The following is a 24653-nucleotide window of genomic DNA, read 5'->3' as shown; positions in this document are numbered from 1 at the left end:
ATGTTCTCCAGACTTCTTTCAAGAATAACTATGAGTGGCAAGATTTCATGCAGGCCCGCTTCCTGGTGACTCTACCTCACAGTTTCTTTCTCAAACAGCTGAAGTGCCTTGCAGACAATGCCAATCAAGTGCCACTGGCTTGCTGACAGAGCAGTGCCACCCAAAGTCTTGGCTTGTCGGGGTGCCATGCAATAGTCAATCACTGCAAGGAGTTGTTCTAGGAGGCATTCCAAAATATAGTTGAATTCCAGGGCATGAAAACCTCCAATATGATGTAGTGGTGTGTGACCTGGAAGCGTGCCGATGCATTGCAAGTGATAAAGGTGTAAAGACTGGAGGGGAGTGTCTGTACACCTGGTCTCTATATGGCAGAGGAGAGGCACAGGGGACCCCAGCCAAGATTCTCTATTTGTTAAAACGTGGGTGAGCAATCAAGGCTTAGCTCTCAGTAAGTGATGCGGGCTGGTTCTTAAGCACAGTGTAGTCCCCAAGCACCCACAAAGGAATGTCCACACACTGTATTAGTTAAACCACAGTCTTTATATAATTAAGGTTCAAGGTTATATATACAATCACAATAACTCACTTTGTGCTCAGGATAATCTACAAAGGCAAATATTTAGACTGATCTGCCTGGTACCACAATTACTAACCAATTTCATTAAAGTGCATTAACTGTGCTTAGTTTAAATATCACACAAATCACGTAATAGAGAGAACCAACTGTAGACATATGAGGAAAGCAGTTGGTTAGAAAAATTGGCAGAATACTGAGCCCCTACCACCTGGCACAGTTGTGTATGAGGATCCCCCCACATGGGTGACCTGTAAATAAAGATATATTGTACAAGCCCATTCTATATATTGTTCACAAGAGTCTTATTTCCTTCTAAATAGTTCTACAACTCCAATGTACCTGGAATATCAGAGTTTGATGTCGGGTCGTTGCCGGATCATTCTTGAGCGGCTCCCTTTAAGGCAGGAGCCACGGATCGTCGAGATCCCACGAGGAAAAAGGGGTGAACATTGTTGTTGTGGCAGCAGCTTCGATTCTTGTGGTGCTCGTTGACGATCGGGCAAAAACTTGCTGCAAACTGAGGCGTGCGGTGCACCTCGACGACAAGTGTTCATTGCTGCAGAGAGTTAATGAAGAACTTTGGCCCAGAAAGGGAGTTGATTCGTCCGGTGTCTCTGCAGTCTTCGGGTGGTGGGAAACACACCGGCGGATTCTCCTCGGTCATTGCCGGACTTGACTTTATCCGGCAGGATGAAAGCGGTGGACAAGGATGAGGAATGGAGTCCTTGTTTCAATGTTCTTAGGAAGGGCGCACTGTGGCTCCGCTCGGTGACGGCGGTCGTCGACGCCGATGAACTTCAATGTCCGGGCGCTTCTTTCGTGATTCGGCGGCAGTCTTCCATCTCCAGTCGGCAGCCTTTCGTAGGTCTGTCTACCAGGGAGTTAGCTGGTGCACGATGGTTCCTCGTAGCTCAGGGAGAGGTCTCCTAGCCAGGTCCTCTCTTGGATCAGTTCTTTGACAGCACAGCAGCTTTCAGATTATCGAAGGACAGCAGCAGCAGTTCTTCTTCTTCCAGTGGGCTTCAAAGTTAAGCATCAGTTTCAACTTCAGCTTCTGAATGATTTCTAGCAGTAAGAGGCCCCCAGATATACTGTTGATCTCCCATTCACTCTTCTGGGTCACACTCAGCCAACCAATCACTCAGAAGGGCATTCAGGCAGTCAGTCAGCCAATCAGGCGCACAGTGCATTCAGGCCATTCTTCTCCATCCAGACACTCACAACATGGAATGTGGATTCGGACAAGCATTGCGCCATTCAACATGCCACACTGCATTCATACCAGTTTCGGGCAGGGCTGTCTTAGTCATTGTGTCAACCACCAGATACTAGACACCCACAACATGAAATGCGTGTTCGTCACGCACTCCATTCACCCATGTCCCACCCCACGGGCATACCCACAACATACAGGCATTGGGAAGGCTCCAGCCAGTCTGGCCTGGACATCCCCACACTACCATATATGGAACTTCCACCCAACAGCCAGTCAGTGGGAAGGGACAGAGTCAAGGCTTCCCAGGACTTCGGGGAAACGTAAGGTAACAGGCCATGGGGGTCATCTTATTTCCTACCAGGAATCAACCGATTCCAATGGCAGGGCCTGGGTATCCCAAAAAGTAGGATACTCAGAGCGCCTGTCAAATTCAGCATGGAGCTGCCACCAGCCCATAGCCTGCTCTGTGGGCCACCCACAGGTGCCCAGAAACATACACTAGGAGTACAGGGTTGTACTCCAACCCATGAGTGCCATAAGGGTATCCCAAGGGTCTGTTCACCATGACCAAAAAGAGGAAGAGCCACACCGCCAGGAGTCACACATGAACTCCTGCGTGGAAAACAAGACAGAACATACATGATTAAGCAATAAAGGACAGGGATATGGAGGCCCTGTCCCTCCAATGCATTTCCAGCATCACAACAGGAGCGGCATAGTTGTGCACATATCTTGCAAGCACACATCAGCATTTTCGGAAAAGGTGGGGTCTTTTAGGAACCATGTGACAATAAGATTAATCATGTGTGCAAAACATGGAATATGGGGTATTTTGGCCTGCTTCAGAGCTGCCACAATATTGCTATCATTGTCTGCAGTAACACAGCCAACCTTGTTAGAGAATGAACCAAGCCACTCTGCAATAGTCGAATCAAGATTGGTGCGAATGTCTGATGCCTTGTGTGACATCTGCTCAAAGCTCTGCAAGCAGAATGTTGCATGTTGGCGGTGATTGTTTGAAGCAGGGAGTGGTATGCTTGGGGACCCATCTGTGCTGCTTGTGTTTGACCAAAGGAGACACATTGTGCTGGTACAGTCATGTAATCAGTGCTCTGAGCACTAGTCCCCATGCCAGTGGTGAGGCAAACCTCCTTCACCTCTGACTCTTGCAGTGCCTTGTCCAGCTCTTCCTCCACCTTTTAATAAAGAACTTGAACAGCAAACCTGGAGACGAAATGCTGACTGGGGATCGTCCACCTTGGTATGTCGCATGCCATAAGTTTGATGAAACCCTGGTTTTCTACAAAGGAGAAGAGCAGCATGTCAATAGCAAGCACCTTGGATGTGCAAGACTCTAGTTATTTTGCAATCAGGTGATTGTCATTCTAAGACGTTTACTTCTCCAAAGTCTCTGTAATCATTGGCTGATGTACGTTGCAGTATGTGTGCTTGATGAGGCACTGCATATTGGTTGCTTCTGCTGCACTAGGGACTAATCACTGTTATTGCTCCACTTCTGGCCCGCTTGACTCCATACCCAGTTGTGGTGGTTCTTCATGTGGGTTATCTGGCTCAAAGTGTCTTGATGTTTCCCAGTCTTGCCTCGGCTCACCTTCTTTTTGCATAAGGAAATGCAATGTTCCTCCTTGCTTTGTAAGTAGTGAAGATCACACTGCAGATTTCCGTGGTATGGGGTATTGCTCTACATTCAGTTTGTGGGCATGTGATTGCTGCCAGTGATGTGGGATTGTGGGCTTGCTCCTGCCGAGTGCTGTATTCAAACACTACGCAAAATACATAGTTCTTTTCTTCAATGTCAGACATTTCTTCAAGAGGTCAGTCATCAGATTCATCCTCATCCAGTTTTAGCATATTTGTTGATCCTGTTTTTACTATTTTGTGTAGGCTTTCACTGCTTGAACTGGCCACAATGCTGCAATCTGTTACTTTTTGCGGTTTCCTTGATGAACAACCTAACTGTCGTTCAATGGTGCCACTGCCAGGGACTCTGTTGACCTCCAGGAATGTAGAGGAACATTATCATCCATTTTGATTATGTCAGCTAAAGCAAGTGCGGTAGACATGCGGTGCATGGAGTTGGATATGTTATTTTATTTGCTCTGGCCCTGTGAAAAAAGCAACATACACAGCCTATTAGCAGCTGAACCACCATTCATGGGTACAGAGTGAAAGTGAGGAGACAAAATAACTACAAGCCCCCACAATGCATGGGCAATACACAAGTGGACCACCCGCCACACTACACACGTTCCTAATGAAAGTGGGTATAAGAGAGGCATGTGGATGCATGAGGAGACAACACAACTGATGTACAAGCCCCCACCACAATGTCTGAGCAACACACAAGTGGACACCCGCCACAGTACACACTCCACTAATGAACGTGGGGGGAGGGGGACATGTCAAAGCATGAGGAGACAACACAACTCAAGTACATTGTTGGGTGTCCTGACCCACGTTTAAGCTATCAGGCCACAACATTTGGTGCTGTGGGCTTAGAAAATTCAAGATGGCGGAAAACCCACATGTGCGCCGAAATCCAGGAAAGCTGCGCAGTTTGTGCGCACACCGAAATGGTTGCCTCACTTGCCACCCACCAGTGCGAGAACAAAAGGCCGGGTTGCCATGAGGGAAATGGGTTGCCAAAGGAAAAACAGTAGCGCCGGTTAGCTTCAAAGCGCTTTAAAATCACCATTGGACTACCCGCACAGTAGTCTGAAACCATTGGGAATGGCAATGCTGATTGCCAAATGCAACCTAGAATTGTGGGGAATTCATTTTCTTAAATCCCAAAAATGGGTGCAGTACCAGTACTCACCACTATCCAAAAGCCGGCGTTTTAAAACCACCCTGTGTTTCTCTGAAGGCAAGCCAAAGTGCCTATTTCAAACATTGCAATATGTGCAAAATATTCACTGGACACCAGCAGACATTTGGTAGAATGGAGTGTTGTGTGCCTACAAAATCTAGGAAATGAAGAGCCCAGAACAATGCTTATAACAAAACTGGCTGAGCTATGGAGTCAGCAGTTTAAGTTGCACTGGATTTAAAGACACTAAAATCGAAAATGTTTAGATTAAATGAGTGACCTATGTTTGGTGTCACATGCCTTTGTAACTGTTGAAATGTCATAGTTTTGCACTTAGAATCAGCATTCTAGCTGCATATGTAAAAATGTTTAGTTTTATTTGAATGCAGGAACTGGGGAACAAAAAGTGACATTTTATCTGAAACCTGGCTTAAGGAACTGAATTCTGCCTGGCAACTACCCCCATCAGGAGTGAAACTTGAGTCACAGCTGTGTTCCCAGGCCTAGCTGCCCTTTTGCTGCTCACACTAAGGATATGCCATCTATCTGATAATTGAATTACCTGTGCTCTGCAGGAGAGTGAACAATGCAACTCCCTTCACCCAGGCAGAGGGTTTATTGAGAGGATCATAAATGGCTTCCTCTTGAACAATGAGCCTCTCCTGACTCAGGCAAAGGTTTTATTACAGCAGTCGTAAAATGTAGCTTCCTCTTGGCAGACGCTGAGAGGAGCACTGCCTGTGAGAGCAAGCTGGCTTGGCAGAACTGGATAAACCAGTATTTCTACCTTGTGCTGAGAGGAAACCACACCCCTTTGGAGCCAGAACATAACTTTAAAAAGATGGATCATTCATAGAGCGGACATGTGAAAATTTTATAAATGATACCATAATTCTTGTGATTTTTCTGCCCACAGTTTAAGAGGTTTTTAGAACCGGTGGTATGTTCAGGGGGGTTTTAGCGGAAAAGTGGATATTACTCTAAATGTATGCATGTTAAAAATCTGAAACTTCATCAGATAATGTCCATACTCCCTGCGCACATGTATGTAAAGTTGGGTCAATGTCAGAAATTGAAAAATCAGTTAAAAAGTCAATTATGTGCCATTTCTGAATGCAAGCTCTTAGAAACAGCAGATTTGGACAGAGACATGGCTAAATTCAGCCACACCATGTATATGTAATTTCAAGCAACTGTGTAACTCTGAAATATGTCTTTTATTATCAAATATAGAATGTGTGCAATCTGAGAGAGGAGTGTCCTATCTGCAAGCCATAAAATGACATCCCTCTGACTCACAGTTCATTCCCCAATCAAATGATAAATGGAAGTTTGACCAATTAGAAGCTGAGAGAGAGGTAGGGTCACTGATGCTAGAACACACCCACATTCTAAACACATAAAAGCAGACAGACAGGACAGATAGGGACCTTCAAATCCATCTGCCGCTGGAAGCTCTGCCGGAAAAATCCATACTTTACCTCCATCAACCTTCAGAGAGCAACATAGAGACTTCAAATCCATCAGGCCAGACCAGAAGCAGAGTAGAGCTGACCTGTTAGCAGAACCAGAGAGAGCTGACCCAGATCACTGTGAAGTGCAGAGACCAGAGGCGAGTCTAAAATCTGACCAGATCCGTGGCGTGGCCCATTTCACTCAAGAATATAGTGTGAGTACCTAGAAAACTGTGCAGATCCAATCTCCTAGTTAAAATAATATAATTCAATCCTATTTTAATCTAAGTAGAACTGTCTCTAACTGTCACCTGTCATTTGTAAAGCTGTCACTTGTCATTTTCTATTTGCAAGCTGCACTTGTCTTTTTGAACTTTAAAATTTCAAATCTGAAAAACGACCTTTATTTAATCGCTCATATCTCCGCGACCGTTTGTGCTAGAGACTTGCAGTAACTTTCATTTGAAAGCTTAGAATCTTAGCTTTGAATCGCACCAAGAACCACATTCCTACCTCTTATAGTTTTACCGCAATCGCGGAAAACGCACGCGCGAATTTTGCCGCGATTTGCAAATTTCTCCACGTGTAAAAAGACAGCAGTTTTGCTTTTCCTTGCCAAAAACTTCGTTTACCTGCTAGTTACTACTAAAGCATTGTTAAGGTGATCCTGAATTCATAGAGAGTAGCTATCACTCACCCTGAACCTCTGAAAGGGAATTAAAAGCATTTTTAGCATATTTTTTAATTCATTGCCAGCACATATCAAAGCAATTTGGGCCTGTGTTTTCAAACTTCTGTAGTCTAAGCTTGCTGGGGTGAACTGAATCACATTTGATTGCATTTCTGAGAACTGTGTGTTTTCCTTCCATTTCCTTGCCTTGCATCAAGGGGGGGAGGGGATTGCCAGAGAAAAGTGATTACATTGTTTTGTTGAAATCATATTGAGTATTTCTATACTGCATTTCATTCATTCAACCTTGCATCCATTTGAACTCTATAAAGCATTTTGTACCACCTTCTTCTTTTGTTCCTATTCACCTGTGTGCTACCTTATCCATTTCATGTCAACTCCTTATTGATTATAGAGAAGTGTGTTAGTGCCAGATTCTCCGTTGTTAATCTTTATCATATCAGATTAAGTGTGCTATTCAATTATTAATTTATTATAAGGTGTGATATATACATCTCTTGTTTAAATTATCAAATAAACCTTTTAACTTGCAAAACAGAACTACTTCTTGGCTCAGTGGGGTCAGGGGGATTCCAAGAGAGGGGTGTTATATAGGGGTAGTCATCCAGAACGCATGAACTGGACATAAAGATATATCAATAAGGGTTTTCATTCAGTATTATAGACTAGGCGTTGACTTAGCTGTAGTGTTGAATTGAATCCTCTTACAAATTGGGGGCTCGTCCGGGACGTTGGGTTAGATTTACCACTTGTGCAGCTTAATACAGTGTGCTAACTGACGGGATACATACATCCAGTCGGATCACCACGCTGCATTACACTGTGAAGCATTCCTCAAAAGGGACGCTCTAGGAAACAGTCTGTTTTGCAAGAATAAAATACTAACTTCTGTAAATCAGGACAGAGACCAATCTCTAGAATGACGACCTTGGTAGATATGAAAATAGCCAGAGAGCACTTCTTACATAAATTATTTGTGAGAGGTGAATGGGCTGAACAGGGCCAGGATGCGTGGTTGCAGGCAATCACACAACAGGTCACTGAAACAGGGTCAGATATATATAGAGATCAGGGTCCATTACATGTGGCCCTGAGTGAACTATATATGGCTCCTAAAGCCAAAGAGGAACACAATAAGATTGCCAGGATAGCAGCATACCTGTACCTATATATGGGAGACATGCAGGATAGATGTGCTGAAAGCCAAAATCTGGCAAATAGGCAACAGATGGCGTTAGAGAAGGTCCAATCTGACCTGGTCTCTTCTGAGCAGAGGCTGCAGAGGAGCCAGGAGTCAGAAGATGATAGTAGGCAGCACATCATTAAAATAAAGAAGGATATGGATGTGCTGCAACAGGAAAAGGTAGAACAGGATACCAGATTTCTGGCCTTGCAGAAGGAATACCAGGAAGGTTTGGACTCCCTACTGCAAAACTAGAAAAAGCTGGAGCAACAACTGGACTTCAACAGGGTATGTGCTGAGCAGGTAGTCACCCTGCAAGGCCACCTAGATAGAGTGAAGGCAGAGAGCAACAAACTAATTCTGAAAGACCTGGATACCCAGGCAGAGTTTGATCAGGAGCGCCAGAATGCTGGTGCCTTCCAAAGGCAGAGGGACGACCTGGCGGCACAAATGCAGGCTCTTAGTCAGGAAAGAGACGCCATAGGCCAGGAAGTCTGCCATTTAAAAAGGAAAATGGAAGAAAATCACCTGTCCCTCCAGGGGCTGGGTGACCTCCAAAAAGAAAACCAGAACTTGTTAGAGCACACCAGGAGGGTGGAAGAGGCTCTGGCAAGAAAGGAGCAGGCCAGTAGGGATGGGACTCAGGAGGTAAACCTCCTGCAGCAAAGACTGGCCCAGTTCTCCAGAACCAACCAGGAAGCACAGAGGGAAAATGAGGCTCTCTGCCAACACAATGATAGGCTCCAGCAACAGGAAGCGATGCAGGAGAAACTGATAGAGTCGAGTAAGGCCTTAACAGAGGAACTGAAAGCACAAATGCAGGCTCTTGCATTGCAACAGGGAGCAGGGGCGGATAGAGATGAGGTCCGCTGGGAAAGAGAGATTCCTGACCATAACCGCAGGAGCCCTACCACCAGGGGCCTTCATCTCCCCCAGTCCCTGGACTCTACCACCCCCATGTCCCCTGGCGCACATGAGCACAGGGCCACAGGGATGGCAGATTACTATCCAGCTAAGAGTATGGGGCTCATAGGCCAGTACCACTCAGGAATGGAGGGGTGGGCATCCGGGTATGGGCACCCAAGTACAGTACAGTTCAATGGGGAACCTCAGGAGAGTAGGCCCATTAAGGGCATCCTGAAAACCTCTGCCCAGTTAGGTCAGTGGAGGGGGTACCCATCAAATCCTGGCAGCAAGGAGGAATCTGAAGACTCCTCTGAACTGCGCAGGACACAGGAGACCAGGTCCCCACATTCTGCCAGCCATTCCCAGGCTCGCAGAATCCGGGAAAACCTGGAAGAACAGACGGGAACCTCTGGGAGCAGTGCCTCTGAGTCCGAGGAAGAATGGACAAGGGTTACCCGAACCAAAAAGGCCAATAAGGCAAAAAGGGCCTTGCTTAAGGACCCCTTAAAGCAGATTAAGGCGATCAGGAGCGTCATCACGCCTTACCATAAGAACGCTAAGTATTCTGTTTGGGAGCACTTAGAGTTGTTTGAACAAATGATGGAGACTTTCCATTTGAAGGACAGCCAAAGCTGTATTCAATATGTAAAGTGGACCTTCTCCCCGGAATACTCCAGTTTCTTTGCGGGGCTGGAGGACCAAAATCATTTAAGATGGTCTACCTATAAGGCGGCCATCTTGAAACATTTTTCTGTTCACAGAAATCCTCAAGAGGCTCGCAAGGCAGCCTACAATTTGCAATGTGGGGAGGATCAGGCCCCACAAGAATTTGTGCAGGAGTTAAAGCGTGCTTTTGCACAGACCACAAGAAGGGTGCGCACGGATAGCAGGGAATTTATTAATACGTTTTTCCATGCCTTGCCCAAATATATCATGACCCAGCTCGTGAGGGATTTTCACGAGAAAAGATCTTTAGACTGGGTCATTGAACAGGCTACCCGGATCTATGAGGTGCAGAAACCGGTAGATAGCAAAAGTAATGCCCAGAAAAACCCCAAAGCCAACACCACCCCTGCTGCTGCCAAGGTGGCAGAGGTAAAGGTCACCCCCGTTTTAGATTTGGAGATGGGGGGGCCTAAAAACCTACCTGCACCTAATAATGCTAGGCCCAGAAGGTCCTCGGGCCAGTCACAGACAGGGAGCCAAGGAGGCAGCCCCACAAATGGGGTCCCTCGCTCTCCTGATTATGTAAGTCCCCGTTACAAGGGAAATCGACCCATCCTGGGTTATGTGTAGACTCCTCCAGCCCAAGGGGGGGGATCCAGCCAAGCACCTAACCCAGGGAACTTCCCTCCAAACTTCCCACAGGAGGGCAGAAATTTACCAAACCCTGGGCAGAACTTTTTCCCCAGATATCCACCCGACTTTCAGCCCCAAAACCATCCATCCTTCTTTCCCCAATTCCCTGAGCCCAGACCACTGAATCCGGGAGAGGGGAGGCCAAGGGTGGAGGGGTACCCAAATCTTCCCAACCCGGGGTATTACCAGAGGAGGGACAGCTACCCTTCCCGGGATCAGCCCAGGGGAGAAAACAGGGCCCTGTATCAGCCTGAGCGGGTTTCCCAGTTAGAGCGCCAGGTTCAAAACATGGCGCGGGACCTGGGTCACATACTGAGGGCTCAGCAGAACCCTCAGATGGGCGTGCCGGCGCAGAACGCACCCAACTCTGGACCTGGTGCTCCAGAACAATGACGGGGGCAGCACCCCGATAACTCACCGGTTCCCAGGGAGGAGGCACAAAGGGAAGGGGGGTGTAAAGCCTTGGAGGAAGCTTCCTTCCTCACTTGTAAACAGCCCCTGGAAACCCAGGAACCGGAAACAAAATCTCTTGCCCCTGAAAGTCTGCCTCCCAAGGAGCAGAGGGGGGGTAGGAGAAACAAAAGACCCAAACAGACTCAGTTTGAGGAGGAGGTACAGATCTTTCAATTTGAGGGAGAGGGATCCTCAGAGGATCCTGGGAAAAGGATCTTCTCCTTCAGAGAGGGGGGAACTCCCCCCAAAGAAAAATGGGTCCCTAGGGATGCAAATCCAGACTGGGGAGATGTGGAGACTGAGCTACCGCCGCCCACCATCTCATCCCAGAACCAACAGCAAGAAAATCTCCTGGTTCAAACCCATCCTGGGGACTGCCTCCAAAAAGGGGGGGCAGCCCAGAACCGGAACCAGGGGAACCCACAATGGCTCTGATCTCCAGTTGCCAACTTTTTCTTTCAGATTCCCAAGACTCTCCACAGAATTCTGCCCAAATCTCTTCGCTATCGATGTCCAAAACCAGAAAGTTAGCCCACCAGTTGTCCAAAAATGTGCATTATCTGTGCCCCCTTGAGGAGAAGGAGGGAAGATATTATGCCCCGGTACAAGTACAGGGGCAGGGTACAATCTCGGCACTGGTGGACACGGGATCTCAAGCTACCCTTCTGTCCAGAAGGGCCTTTGACGAACTGAATGCAGGAAGGGGAGAGAATTACCAAATTCCTCTCACCTCTCTTCCGGGACAACTACAGAACTTTGACGGGAAGGAAATTCCCGTTGAGGGGACTGCAGACTTGGACATTAAAATTGGGCGACATAAGTTGAAACACCCGGTCATAGTTGTGACCCCGGAGGGCACCCCTTGTTTACTAGGGAATGACCTCCTGAGAAGGTTGTCACCCCTAATAGATTGTGTAAACAAGGTCCTCTGGACCCAGACTAGCCGACCAATAAAATTAAAACAGAGTGTCAACCATGTTAGTTTAAACGGCACATGCCACATGGTTGAACAAAAATCTGACCAAGTAGAATTTCACTTCCAGAACAACCAGATTCCAGACGTGACAGTAATAGCAGTAGGACAACAGACTAGTGATGGGGGGTCCTCTCTATTTCTGAAAATCAACCTTCCTTCCAGTCTAAAGTGGTACTCCACGCTGGAAGGAAACACTCTGAAATTCTATACCAATCCACAATCTGAAACTCCCACTCCTATAGTCCAGAAAGATGTGAAATCAGCTCAGAGCCTGGCTGATATTCAGCAAATTGGAGAGCAGTTGTTCATCCCTGTTCAGTTAAATGATGGGAAGGACTCTGTTCTCGCTCGAGTGTGTGTGAACAACGGTAAGAGCTTCATCAGCGAAGCCATGTTTCGCCAACTCCCAAAAGATCCAGCCATTCCCCCCTTCAAACTGATAGACAAATGGGAAATGGACCTGGAAGCACCTAATTCCAAACATCTCCTGCCAAGCAGGTGTATGCTCAAAATCTCCATTGGCAACAAGAGCATAGTCCACAATTGTTGGGTCGTGCGAGACGTCACTGCCGCCTTTTACTTAGGCAGTGACATTCTCAATCGCTTTGCCATTAGTTTGGACCTAATAAACTTCAAAGCTTGGTCCCGATTAGCGGATAATCCCATGGGCTTTGATGATCCAGAAAAAGCATTTAGGTCAGCTCAATTGCTACCTTATGCAGTTGAAATTCAGATCAAAGAGGAAGTCACCATCCCAGAAAGGACCCGACAATTCTCCCTGGAAGTGAAAGTTAAAAGAGGACAATATTTGCAAAACCCTGATGCTTACATACATCTAAATGCTTCTCTCCAACTGCAAGGGTTAGGGGTAAACCCAACTCCATTAGTCAACATAGAACATGACACCATTCTAATAGAGGTGGACAACAGCGACTTAAAGAGTATTACTCTAGCCGCAGGCACCATTATTGGAATGGCGGTTGATGACCGACATTTCTCCATTGATCTTAGAAATGAACTGTTAGGACCAATCCCCAAGGACTGTTTTGACAGTGACAGTGAGGACAATACAACACCAGACAGGATTTTTACCCGGCATGGGGGGAACTTCCTGGTGTACACTTCCTGCCCCTATGGTAAGGAAGATGTGACGTGTGACTTCAGGAGGGATGAGGTGATTTTCCAGGTACATGAGGGCTGCCTTTCCCACCTGAAGCCTCCGGTCCAAATCAGCACTCTGACCAGGGACTTCTCCACCCAGCTGGAGGAGGCCGCGGAGATAGCCAAACCAGAAGTCTTTCCAGGCTTCAGGCAGATGTTGGAAGAGAGAGTCAACCTAGCTGATGCCTGTGTGACTCTGGAACAAAAGCAAAAGTTGAAACAAGTTTTCTTGGATTTCCAAGATCTCTTTGCGGTAGACTCATATGACTGTGGTCGCACTGACATCCACACAACAACAATCCCCATGGACCCTGGCATGACTCCTGTGTTTGTGAAGCAATATCGCTTGCCTCTCGCATCAATGGAGTCCCTTACTGAAATAATTAAGAACCTTGAGTCCCGGGGAATAATCCGTCCAGTCCACAGCACCTTCAATAATCCGGTGCTGGGAATATTGAAGCCAAACGGCCAGTGGAGACTCTGCGCCGACCTTAGGGAGCTCAACAAACGGGTCCATACTTCCCGATGGCCTCTGCCCTACATTGACCAAGGGCTGGCCCAGATTCAGGGGTCACAGGTATTCACTGCAATAGACCTGACCAATGGATACTGGACCGTGCCTGTCAGCAGGGAGGACCAATACAAACTGGCTTTTACCTCTGGGGGCCAGCAGTACACATGGACCCGGACTCCCTTCGGATACCTCAACTCCGGCAATGAATTCAACATTTTTCTACACAAGGCCATGCCCGACTTGGGTGCAAGGGGTAACCTGGCTTATGTAGATGATGTCCTCATCAAAAGCTCAACTGTTGAGGAACACATAGCGGAGATCCGTTATGTTCTGACACAGTTGAGGGCTGCCGGAGCAAAACTTTCCTTTCAGAAAGCACAGTGGTGTAAAACCCGTGTTAACTTCTTGGGGCATGAGATTACTCCTCAGGGTCTTTGTCCCCAGGAAAAGAAAGTGGAAGCACTTCAGAAACTGAAAGACCCCACAACTCTGCGGGAACTAAGGAGCCTCCTTGGACTGACTAATTACAGCAGAAAGTTCATTGAGGGCTACGCAGAGATCACCCGACCCCTGATTCATCTCCTAAAGGGGGGGGTCAAGTGGGAATGGGGTCCAGAACAATCCGAGGCAGTAAGACAACTCAAGAGAAGCCTCTCACAAGCGCCTTGCCTAGCTTACCCTGTCAGAAACAAGGAGTTCTTCCTGGAGACGGGGTTCTCTAATACGTGCTTGACGGCAGTATTATACCAAAAGCATGACAAGGTCAATAAAGTAATCTCCTATGCGAGCAAAACTTTATCCTCTGTGGAGGAAAAATTCAACGATTGTGAGAAGGCACTCCTGGCAACGGTGTGGGCATTGAAGAATTACCGCCCGTTTATCCAGGGGGAACACATCATAGTGGAGACTCCACACCAGCCTCTGCAATATCTCCAAAGTGACAGAATCCGGGCCGGAAATGTGAGTAATTCCCGAATTACTTCCTGGATTCTGTCAATGCAAGGCTTTTCTGTGGAGGTTCGATATGGCCAAAACCAGAAGAGTCCCCTCGCGCAAGGTCTGGCTGACTTGCATGATTGTGCCAGAGAAAACTGTCTCGAGGACGAAAGTCTACAAATAAAGGACAACATGGAGGCATACCTTAATTCCCCCCACAAAGTCTTTGAAGAGGACAAGTGTGAGGGAATGCCCACTGTCTATGTGGATGGATGCTCTTACCATGTTGACAACGACGGGGAGAAAGAACTGGTGGCCGGCGTAGGGAATGCATGGGTGAATGAGTCCCCAGAACCCTCCGCTGGATACAAAATTGGTCCCCGAAGTAGTCAGGTGGCAGAATTGATGGCTGTGCATCAGGCCATCCTCACTGCTGTCCAGCATCAACTCCACGAACTGGTCATAATCACAGATTCGGATTATGTACGGAACGGGTTCGTGGAGCACCTGGTTAATTGGAAAACCAGAGGCATGTTATGTGCTAACAACAAACCCTTGAAACATGGGAAGTTGATCCAAAACATTGATGATCTGGTCACCTCGAATGAGATGACCATCTATTGGAAAAAGATCAAGGGTCATTCCAAAGTAGAGGGACCAGACAAAACTGGAAATGACTTAGCTGATCAGCTGGCCAAAACTGGGGCCATCCAAGGGGATCTAATTGAGATTGAGTCCCTGTTGGGGGAAATCCAGGTCACTGCTATCACTAGGTCCCAGACAAATGCTCACAACGACTTTTCAATTGTACAATGGAGTAAGGAGACCCCTGATGCTGATTTGATTACCGCTCAGAAGGGGGATCCAATTATTGGTAAATTCTACCAGCACCTTGAGGACCCTGAGAACTTTCCCCTGACGGATACCAATTACACTGGGAAAGAGGACCTAAGAGTGTTGATGAAATGTCCAAAAATGTTCAGAATCCAAGACGGTTTGCTGGTAAGGAAATCCAAAGCTGGCCACGATCAGTGGGTGGTTCCTACCTCATTCCGAAGCCTGATGTTAAGTCACGCCCATGATGCGGCCACTGCCGGTCATAGGGGGTTTCACACAACATTGGAAATCTTAAGAGAGGTTGCATACTGGCCACACATGGGGCAGGACCTCGACCAATACTTGAAGGGGTGTCTTGTGTGTGCACAATTTCAGCCATCATCCCTCACGCACCGTGCGCCTCTACAAAAGAGGGGAATGACACTGCCATGGTCAGATTTACAAATCGACTTTGTAGGCCCTGTAATTCGCTCGGCTAGGGGGAATAAGTACATGTTGACTGTGACATGCTTGTTTACCAAGTGGGTGGAATGTCTCCCAGCCCCAAACTACAAGGCAGAAACGGCAGCTGCCTTGATGATTAACCACATCTTTTCCCGTTTTGGTCTACCTCAAAGGATTGAGTCAGACAGAGGTAGCCACTTCACCAGTGAAGTAATGACAAAGATGTGGGAGATACTGGGGGTCAAGAGAAAGCTGCATATTGCTTATAGACCAGCTTCTTCTGGGGCAGTAGAGAGATATAACCGGACAATTGTGAGCATATTAAAGAAGTTTGTGGCAGATTCTGGGCCAAGTTGGGATATCCGATTACCTCTGGTCCTAATGGCTATCAGATCTACCCCTTCATCTGCAACCAAAATGTCACCATTTGAGTTGATGACTGGGTGCAAGATGGTGCTTCCTCAGCATTTGCTCTACAGGACCCAAGAGCAGACACTGATAAATGCCTCCACTACTCATGAGTATGTGGAGAATTTAAGGAAACACCTCCAACATGCTTTTGCTTATGCTCAGCGGAATCTAGAAAGATCGGCTGATAGCATGAAGACCCATTATGACCTGAAAACTTCCAGGAAGGAATATCAGGTGGGAGACCGGGTCTATCTATACAACTTCCAAAGGAACCAGGCCACGCAGCGCAAATTTTTGCCTACATGGAAGGGACCATTCGAGATCATCGACAAGATCTCACCTGTGGCCTACAAAATCCACATCCCCAAAGGCGGTTCGGCAGAGGGGGAAGACAAGTGGGTCCACATAAACCAGTTGAAATGTTGCCATCCCAGGCACACTCTGCAACAACTGGAGGAATCCTCTGGAATCCTAGCGGGTACTGTCTCAGACTAATTCAGTTCCAACCATAAAACATACCACATCTAGTCTCTAAAATATTGTGATTTGCATGAAACTGTCTCTTAGTTATACTGTTTTTATTTTTTCAAAATAAGAATGTAATGTTTCGTGATGATGAAATGCATATGCTGCCCCACTATCTCAACAGTGGTGGAAAAAGTCTATGAGTAGGTATTGCCGCTCTTCCTTTGTCGTCCTAGGAGAAAGAAAACCTGAAGACGGGCAAAGGAGGATGATACGGAGACCGGGAACGAAGATCCAATGGGCCCAGTGGACCGCCCAATACTCCCATCAGGACTGGCGAGGAGAACCGATCGATCAGTACCGGATGGAGAAGAAGATGCTGAACTGTGCCATCTACAGAAGAGGAAGAAGATTATGCGGACAGACCGGTGCGTGGGTCAAAACCCTTGGGCACGCGACTCCCCATCGACTCAAATTCAAAGTGCAGTCGCGTGGGGGGGCTTGTTGGGTGTCCTGACCCACGTTTAAGCTATCAGGCCACAACATTTGGTGCTGTGGGCTTAGAAAATTCAAGATGGCGGAAAACCCACATGTGCGCCGAAATCCAGGAAAGCTGCGCAGTTTGTGCGCACACCGAAATGGTTGCCTCACTTGCCACCCACCAGTGCGAGAACGAAAGGCCGGGTTGCCATGAGGGAAATGGGTTGCCAAAGGAAAAACAGTAGCGCCGGTTAGCTTCAAAGCGCTTTAAAATCACCATTGGACTACCCGCACAGTAGTCTGAAACCATTGGGAATGGCAATGCTGATTGCCAAATGCAACCTAGAATTGTGGGGAATTCATTTTCTTAAATCCCAAAAATGGGTGCAGTACCAGTACTCACCACTATCCAAAAGCCGGCGTTTTAAAACCACCCTGTGTTTCTCTGAAGGCAAGCCAAAGTGCCTATTTCAAACATTGCAATATGTGCAAAATATTCACTGGACACCAGCAGACATTTGGTAGAATGGAGTGTTGTGTGCCTACAAAATCTGGGAAATGAAGAGCCCAGAACAATGCTTATAACAAAACTGGCTGAGATATGGAGTCAGCAGTTTAAGTTGCACTGGATTTAAAGACACTAAAATCGAAAATGTTTAGATTAAATGAGTGACCTATGTTTGGTGTCACATGCCTTTGTAACTGTTGAAATGTCATAGTTTTGCACTTAGAATCAGCATTCTAGCTGCATATGTAAAAATGTTTAGTTTTATTTGAATGCAGGAACTGGGGAACAAAAAGTGACATTTTATCTGAAACCTGGCTTAAGGAACTGAATTCTGCCTGGCAACTACCCCCACCAGGAGTGAAACTTGAGTCACAGCTGTGTTCCCAGGCCTAGCTGCCCTTTTGCTGCTCACACTAAGGATATGCCATCTATCTGATAATTGAATTACCTGTGCTCTGCAGGAGAGTGAACAATGCGACTCCCTTCACCCAGGCAGAGGGTTTATTGAGAGGATCATAAATGGCTTCCTCTTGAACAATGAGCCTCTCCTGACTCAGGCAAAGGTTTTATTACAGCAGTCGTAAAATGTAGCTTCCTCTTGGCAGAAGCTGGGAGGAGCACTGCCTGTGAGAGCAAGCTGGCTTGGCAGAACTGGATAAACCAGTATTTCTACCTTGTGCTGAGAGGAAACCACACCCCTTTGGAGCCAGAACATAACTTTAAAAAGATGGATCATTCATAGAGCGGACATGTGAAAATTTTATAAATGATACCATAATTCTTGTGATTTTTCTGCCCACAGTTTAAGAGGTTTTTAGAACCGGTGGTATGTTCAGGGGGGTTTTAGCGGAAAAGTGGATATTACTCTAAATGTATGCATGTTAAAAATCTGAAACTTCATCAGTTAATGTCCATACTCCCTGCGCACATGTATGTAAAGTTGGGTCAATGTCAGAAATTGAAAAATCAGTTAAAAAGTCAATTATGTGCCATTTCTGAATGCAAGCTCTTAGAAACAGCAGATTTGGACAGAGACATGGCTAAATTCAGCCACACCATGTATATGTAATTTCAAGCAACTGTGTAACTCTGAAACATGTCTTTTATTATCAAATATAGAATGTGTGCAATCTGACAGAGGAGTGTCCTATCTGCAAGCCATAAAATGACATCCCTCTGACTCACAGTTCATTCCCCAATCAAATGATAAATGGAAGTTTGACCAATTAGAAGCTGAGAGAGAGGTAGGGTCAGTGATGCTAGAACACACCCACATTCTAAACACATAAAAGCAGACAGACAGGACAGATAGGGACCTTCAAATCCATCTGCCGCTGGAAGCTCTGCCGGAAAAATCCATACTTTACCTCCATCAACCTTCAGAGAGCAACATAGAGACTTCAAATCCATCAGGCCAGACCAGAAGCAGAGTAGAGCTGACCTGTTAGCAGAACCAGAGAGAGCTGACCCAGATCACTGTGAAGTGCAGAGACCAGAGGCGAGTCTAAAATCTGACCAGATCCGTGGCGTGGCCCATTTCACTCAAGAATATAGTGTGAGTACCTAGAAAACTGTGCAGATCCAATCTCCTAGTTAAAATAATATAATTCAATCCTATTTTAATCTAAGTAGAACTGTCTCTAACTGTCACCTGTCATTTGTAAAGCTGTCACTTGTCATTTTCTATTTGCAAGCTGCACTTGTCTTTTTGAACTTTAAAATTTCAAATCTGAAAAACGACCTTTATTTAATCGCTCATATCTCCGCGACCGTTTGTGCTAGAGACTTGCAGTAACTTTCATTTGAAAGCTTAGTATCTTAGCTTTGAATCGCACCAAGAACCACATTCCTACCTCTTATAGTTTTACCGCAATCGCGGAAAACGCACGCGCGAATTTTGCCGCGATTTGCAAATTTCTCCACGTGTAAAAAGACAGCAGTTTTGCTTTTCCTTGCCAAAAACTTTGTTTACCTGCTAGTTACTACTAAAGCATTGTTAAGGTGATCCTGAATTCATAGAGAGTAGCTATCACTCACCCTGAACCTCTGAAAGGGAATTAAAAGCATTTTTAGCATATTTTTTAATTCATTGCCAGCACATATCAAAGCAATTTGGGCCTGTGTTTTCAAACTTCTGTAGTCTAAGCTTGCTGGGGTGAACTGAATCACATTTGATTGCATTTCTGAGAACTGTGTGTTTTCCTTCCATTTCCTTGCCTTGCATCAAGGGGGGGGGAGGGGATTGCCAGAGAAAAGTGATTACATTGTTTTGTTGAAATCATATTGAGTATTTCTATACTGCATTTCATTCATTCAACCTTGCATCCATTTGAACTCTATAAAGCATTTTGTACCACCTTCTTCTTTTGTTCCTATTCACCTGTGAGCTACCTTATCCATTTCATGTCAACTCCTTATTGATTATAGAGAAGTGTGCTAGTGCCAGATTCTCCATTGTTAATCTTTATCATATCAGATTAAGTGTGCTATTCAATTATTAATTTATTATAAGGTGTGATATATACATCTCTTGTTTAAATTATCAAATAAACCTTTTAACTTGCAAAACAGAACTACTTCTTGGCTCAGTGGGGTCAGGGGGATTCCAAGAGAGGGGTGTTATATAGGGGTAGTCATCCAGAACGCATGAACTGGACATAAAGATATATCAATAAGGGTTTTCATTCAGTATTATAGACTAGGCGTTGACTTAGCTGTAGTGTTGAATTGAATCCTCTTACAACATTCCACAATGCATGAGCAATACACAAGTAGACCCCCCGCCATGCCAAACATGTACCTAGTGAAAGTGGGTGTAAGAGGGGCATGTGGATGCATGACGAGAACAACACAACTCAAGTACAGGCCCGCACAATCCATTAACAATATACAAGAGGACTTTACCCCACCACATTACACACGTCCTAATGAAAGTGGATGTAAGAGGGGCATGTGGATGCATGAGGAGACAACATAACTACAAGCTCCCACAATGCATGAGCAGTACACATGTGGACCCCCCCACACTACACACATTCTTAATGAAAGTGGGGATAAGGGGGACATGTGGAAGCATGAGGAAACTACACAACTCAAGTACAATCCCCAACCCACCACAATGAATGAGCAATACACAAGTGGACCCTCTTACAACCCTAGAGATGCCCGTTAATGAAAGTGGAGGTAAGGGGGACACGTAGAAGCATGAGGAGACAACAACACAACTGAAGTACAATCTTGTCCCAATGCATGAGCAATAAACAAATTGACCCGACAACCAAATGCATAAGCGCTACACAAGTTTACCTCACTATGTTTAGTTACTTACCAATGGCATGAGGTGGAAAGAAGCGCAGCATAGTCGATCACCCTGATGACTGTGTACTGAAGCTAGCAAAGCAGATATCAATCAGTCACAGAGGAAGCCAAGCGATAAACACAACAGAAAAAGCATCTGTATTTATACTAGCTTGGTGCATGGCTATTAACTGTTGCACATTACCTTTTGGTTGCTGCTATTTGCTAGGGCCAAAAGTGACCCACAAACCAAAGATATGTGCAAAGTTTCACATTTCACTGCACGAATCAAGCACAAATTGAAAGATTTGTGCACAGTTTCTCGTTCCATGACACAAAACCACCCCGAATCAGATGAAATTTGTGCAAAGTTTCTCGGTTCGGTACACAAAACCAGCATGGGAAAAAAAAAGACACGCAAAGTTTTGTGTTTAGTTGCACAAAATAATAATTAGGCGGGACTGGTTCTGAAGTGGTTATCTGCTGTGGCAAAGTCAGGACAGAGTTACCAAATGTGCAGCCTAATGTATAGAACATTAATGCTGCTCTGTGATGCTACTCAGCAAAATAAATATGTATGCTACTGTCAAAGGTGATATGCTGCTGCCAGTGCTGCTTTGTGTTAACGGCATGTGAATGTGAATGTGATGGTGTTCTGTGGTGAAAACACACAGTGCTGCCGAGTGGTAAAGGCATTTGTGTCAGTGTTATATAAGCACAGTGAAGGCAATTAATTGTAAAGGTTTACATTGAGTGTGCCTGTCAGGGAGTGGTGATGACACAGTGTTTAGGTGACTCTAGTGTCACGATAAATATGTGCAGGATGCTCTAGGTTTCGACCTGGGCTGCCATGGGTCTATGTTATAGTACCTGCTGGCTCCTTCATGCACTGAGATTGTATGTATGTATGTCACACTTAACAGGTCATGATCGAGCCTCTCTGAAAGCTCTCTAAGACTGAAAAAATACTGCATCCATGCCACATGTCTAATTTTAACCCAGGAGTGAAAGTTCTTATCTTTTAAAAATGTCTGAAATTCGACATGGGCTACAGGCCAGGGCAAAGCTTCATAATTTTAGTTTACAGAAATTGAAATTTCCCTTAAACTGTAGTAAATATTGCTGAATGTATGTGTATTTTGTGTCCATTGCACAGTGCTTCTTGTAAGAGCTGATTTCCTAAATTCCAGTGTACAATTGTAGGACACAGACAGTCAATTGTACTTCTGCATTCGGCATAACGTGTGGCAAGCACAAGTGTGCACTATAATTTGTCATAATGTGGTCATTTCGCTCTCAGTCCAAACTGTTGGCTTTGGAGCCTAGTGTTTGACCTTGCTTTCAAACTTTGCAGCATATGGCTATCCCGTTCTGTAAACCCTAGGATTGTATTTTAGAATATACTATATATCTAGAATATGGGGATTAAGGAAATCAGCAAAACTTATTTAATTTTAAAAAACTATTTCCCAGAATGCCTTGCACACTGCTTCCTCCTTACCTTTGCAGGTCAATGGTGGGTGAAATAAAAAGAACATTTGTGCTGGCAGATGGTTGCATTTGCTGATACCTGAGACGTACGGTCATTATTCTCTCTTAAAAGCTCAGTTTTGTTTATTCCTATATTAGTCACAGTCTCTGGCATCTAAACACAGGCCCTTATTCCAAACAGCTTGCTTTAATATATATTGGGTGCATGGTTAAATGTGCAGATCCTACCTTTTATTGTGCCTGTGCACTTGCACAGCTGAACCCCAATACACAAAATGATAAGAAACAATGTTTTCTCCCTGCTTCCCTGTCCATTGGGAATTTTGTTACAGGCACCTCAGTAAGGGACCTCTCAGAGACTGTGTATGGTTCAGTCATTGGCTGCATTGAGGACCCTTTCTGAAGTTGCATCAATGCCTGTTTTCTTGGGCCATTTGTGTGCCTGGCATGGACCTCGGGAGACATAAGGTTTATTGCACCATGTTTCCTTAGAATACATGTTTTCTGGTGTAGGGCATGTTTGCTCAGGGCTTTGAACAGAAAACAGGGAGTTATGGAAAGTGAGAACTTCTCACTTCACTGAAGTCTAAATACAGCAATCAAAACCCTGGTTATCACTAGTGCCAGTTCAGCAGCACGCTGTGTCATGCCGGTATGAGCATCAGGTGGTGCGATGAGAACAGGTTTTCCCAACTTTCCATCCAGCAATCGCACCCCTGTTGTTTTGGTGCATTACCCTGATTTAATGAGGGATGGTTCTCACACTGTAGAATTGGGAGGTGGTAACCGTAGTGTGGCATTGCTTTAGATTAGGGATTGTCTGAGCGGCATGAGGTGTGTGGTGACACCATGGTTTTGGTGAATTGTGGCATTGTTAAGTCGTAGCTGAAACTGCATGCTTTTGGACATCATCCTTTCCTGGCACCTTACCCTCAGGACTAGACAACACATACAAGCATTGTAAATCCTGGCCCCTAATCCTGTGAGAGATCTATACCTAGACAGACCCAGATGTGGGGTTCATGCATGCTTAGATTAAATGCTTCTGTCTGAACATGGATTTATCACTCTCTCATGCTGTCTTGACTAAGGGCTTGGTGAGGCAGCTGCCCTTTGGTATCAGCTGTGATTCAAAAATGCTGATGAGCCCATCATTTCACTCGACTTGAGTGCACCCTAGCCTGTTGACCTATGCACAATAATGTATCTGCTATTTTCCAATATAACAATGGGGTAGGAATTACAGAGAGTGAGGAAGGAAATAAATAAGGAGGAATGGTAGAAGTGACAAAAACAAGGAGCGTAGAGGGATGGGGAAGTTAAGAGGAAAGATGATAGGGGGATAGGAAGGAAACAATGTGAGAAAGGAAGGGAAAGTAGAGAGGAACGATGCCCATGAATGAAAGGGGAGAAAATGGAAGGGGAAGCAAGAAAAATGTAAGGAACAAAAGAAAAAAGAAAGAAGAAAATCAAGAGGGAGGGATAAGGGAGTGATGGATGATGGGAGGGTAGAAGGAAAGAACTGCTTGCTGCTCCTAGCTCACTCCAGTAATATAGACCAGCAGGTTGAGCGCTCGCTGGTGCTGCTGCAATCTATGCATGATTTGCAGGTAGCAGGTTCAAATCCTGGCAAGGCCAACTCAGCCTTAATTAATCAGAGGTTGATAATGAGTGCCAACTACTTTGGTTGGGAATGATTGTATGTAAATGTGTGCTATGTACAGTGCTTTATTATCAAATGCTGCGGCCATGGAAAAGGAATGTTATCACTCGATTTCTTAAGTGACAGTGTTTACACAACACATTACATGCAACAAACACCATTGACCCTCCATAAGTAGCATTTTCTGTAAAGTTGTGAATTGACATGGTTCACGGATGAGGGTTTGTGGGCCACTTTTTTTTAGGTGAGGGACAGTTTCTTTGAGGTGTCCGGGCCCATTTCTTGTCCCATTCCGGCCCTGACTAGTAGCAAACAAAAATACCACTCTCGAGTGCACCTTCATTGCTCAGAAGAAGCATGGCAGGGTTTCAATAACGTAAATAGCAGTCATCAGAAGTGCATTTCAACATGAGTGCATAAAGCCCCACCTGGCACTTCTTCTGGGACATAGAATGCTGCTAGTAACTGAATGCCCTACTGTGGGGGAGGGTGGGCAAAGTGGCCTGGGAACCCCCCTTCCCCTGCGCAAATGTCATGCTCTCTGATTGTTATATTCGGACCTCTCCCTGCGGTCATCTTGTGTCTGACGTTGTGAGGTCGTGAGGGGCGGGGGTAGGGAAGCAAAGGAGGATGCTGGGAGGAGGCACATGCAGTTCCCACGCAACTCCTATCGGAGACCATGGCCTGTTCCTGGAATTGAAAGCACTGCTTCCCAGTGGTTCGCTTCTGTGGCAGAAAACCAAAGTCACCAGATCAAATTAAACTACTACCTAATGAAATGTGTAGCTCATGTGGATGTCC

Source organism: Ambystoma mexicanum, chromosome 1p, assembly GCF_040938575.1.
Source record: "Ambystoma mexicanum isolate Mex_15411 chromosome 1p, UKY_AmexF1_1, whole genome shotgun sequence".
Classification (NCBI taxonomy): Eukaryota; Metazoa; Chordata; class Amphibia; order Caudata; family Ambystomatidae; genus Ambystoma; species Ambystoma mexicanum.
This window is presented reverse-complemented; position numbering follows the sequence as displayed.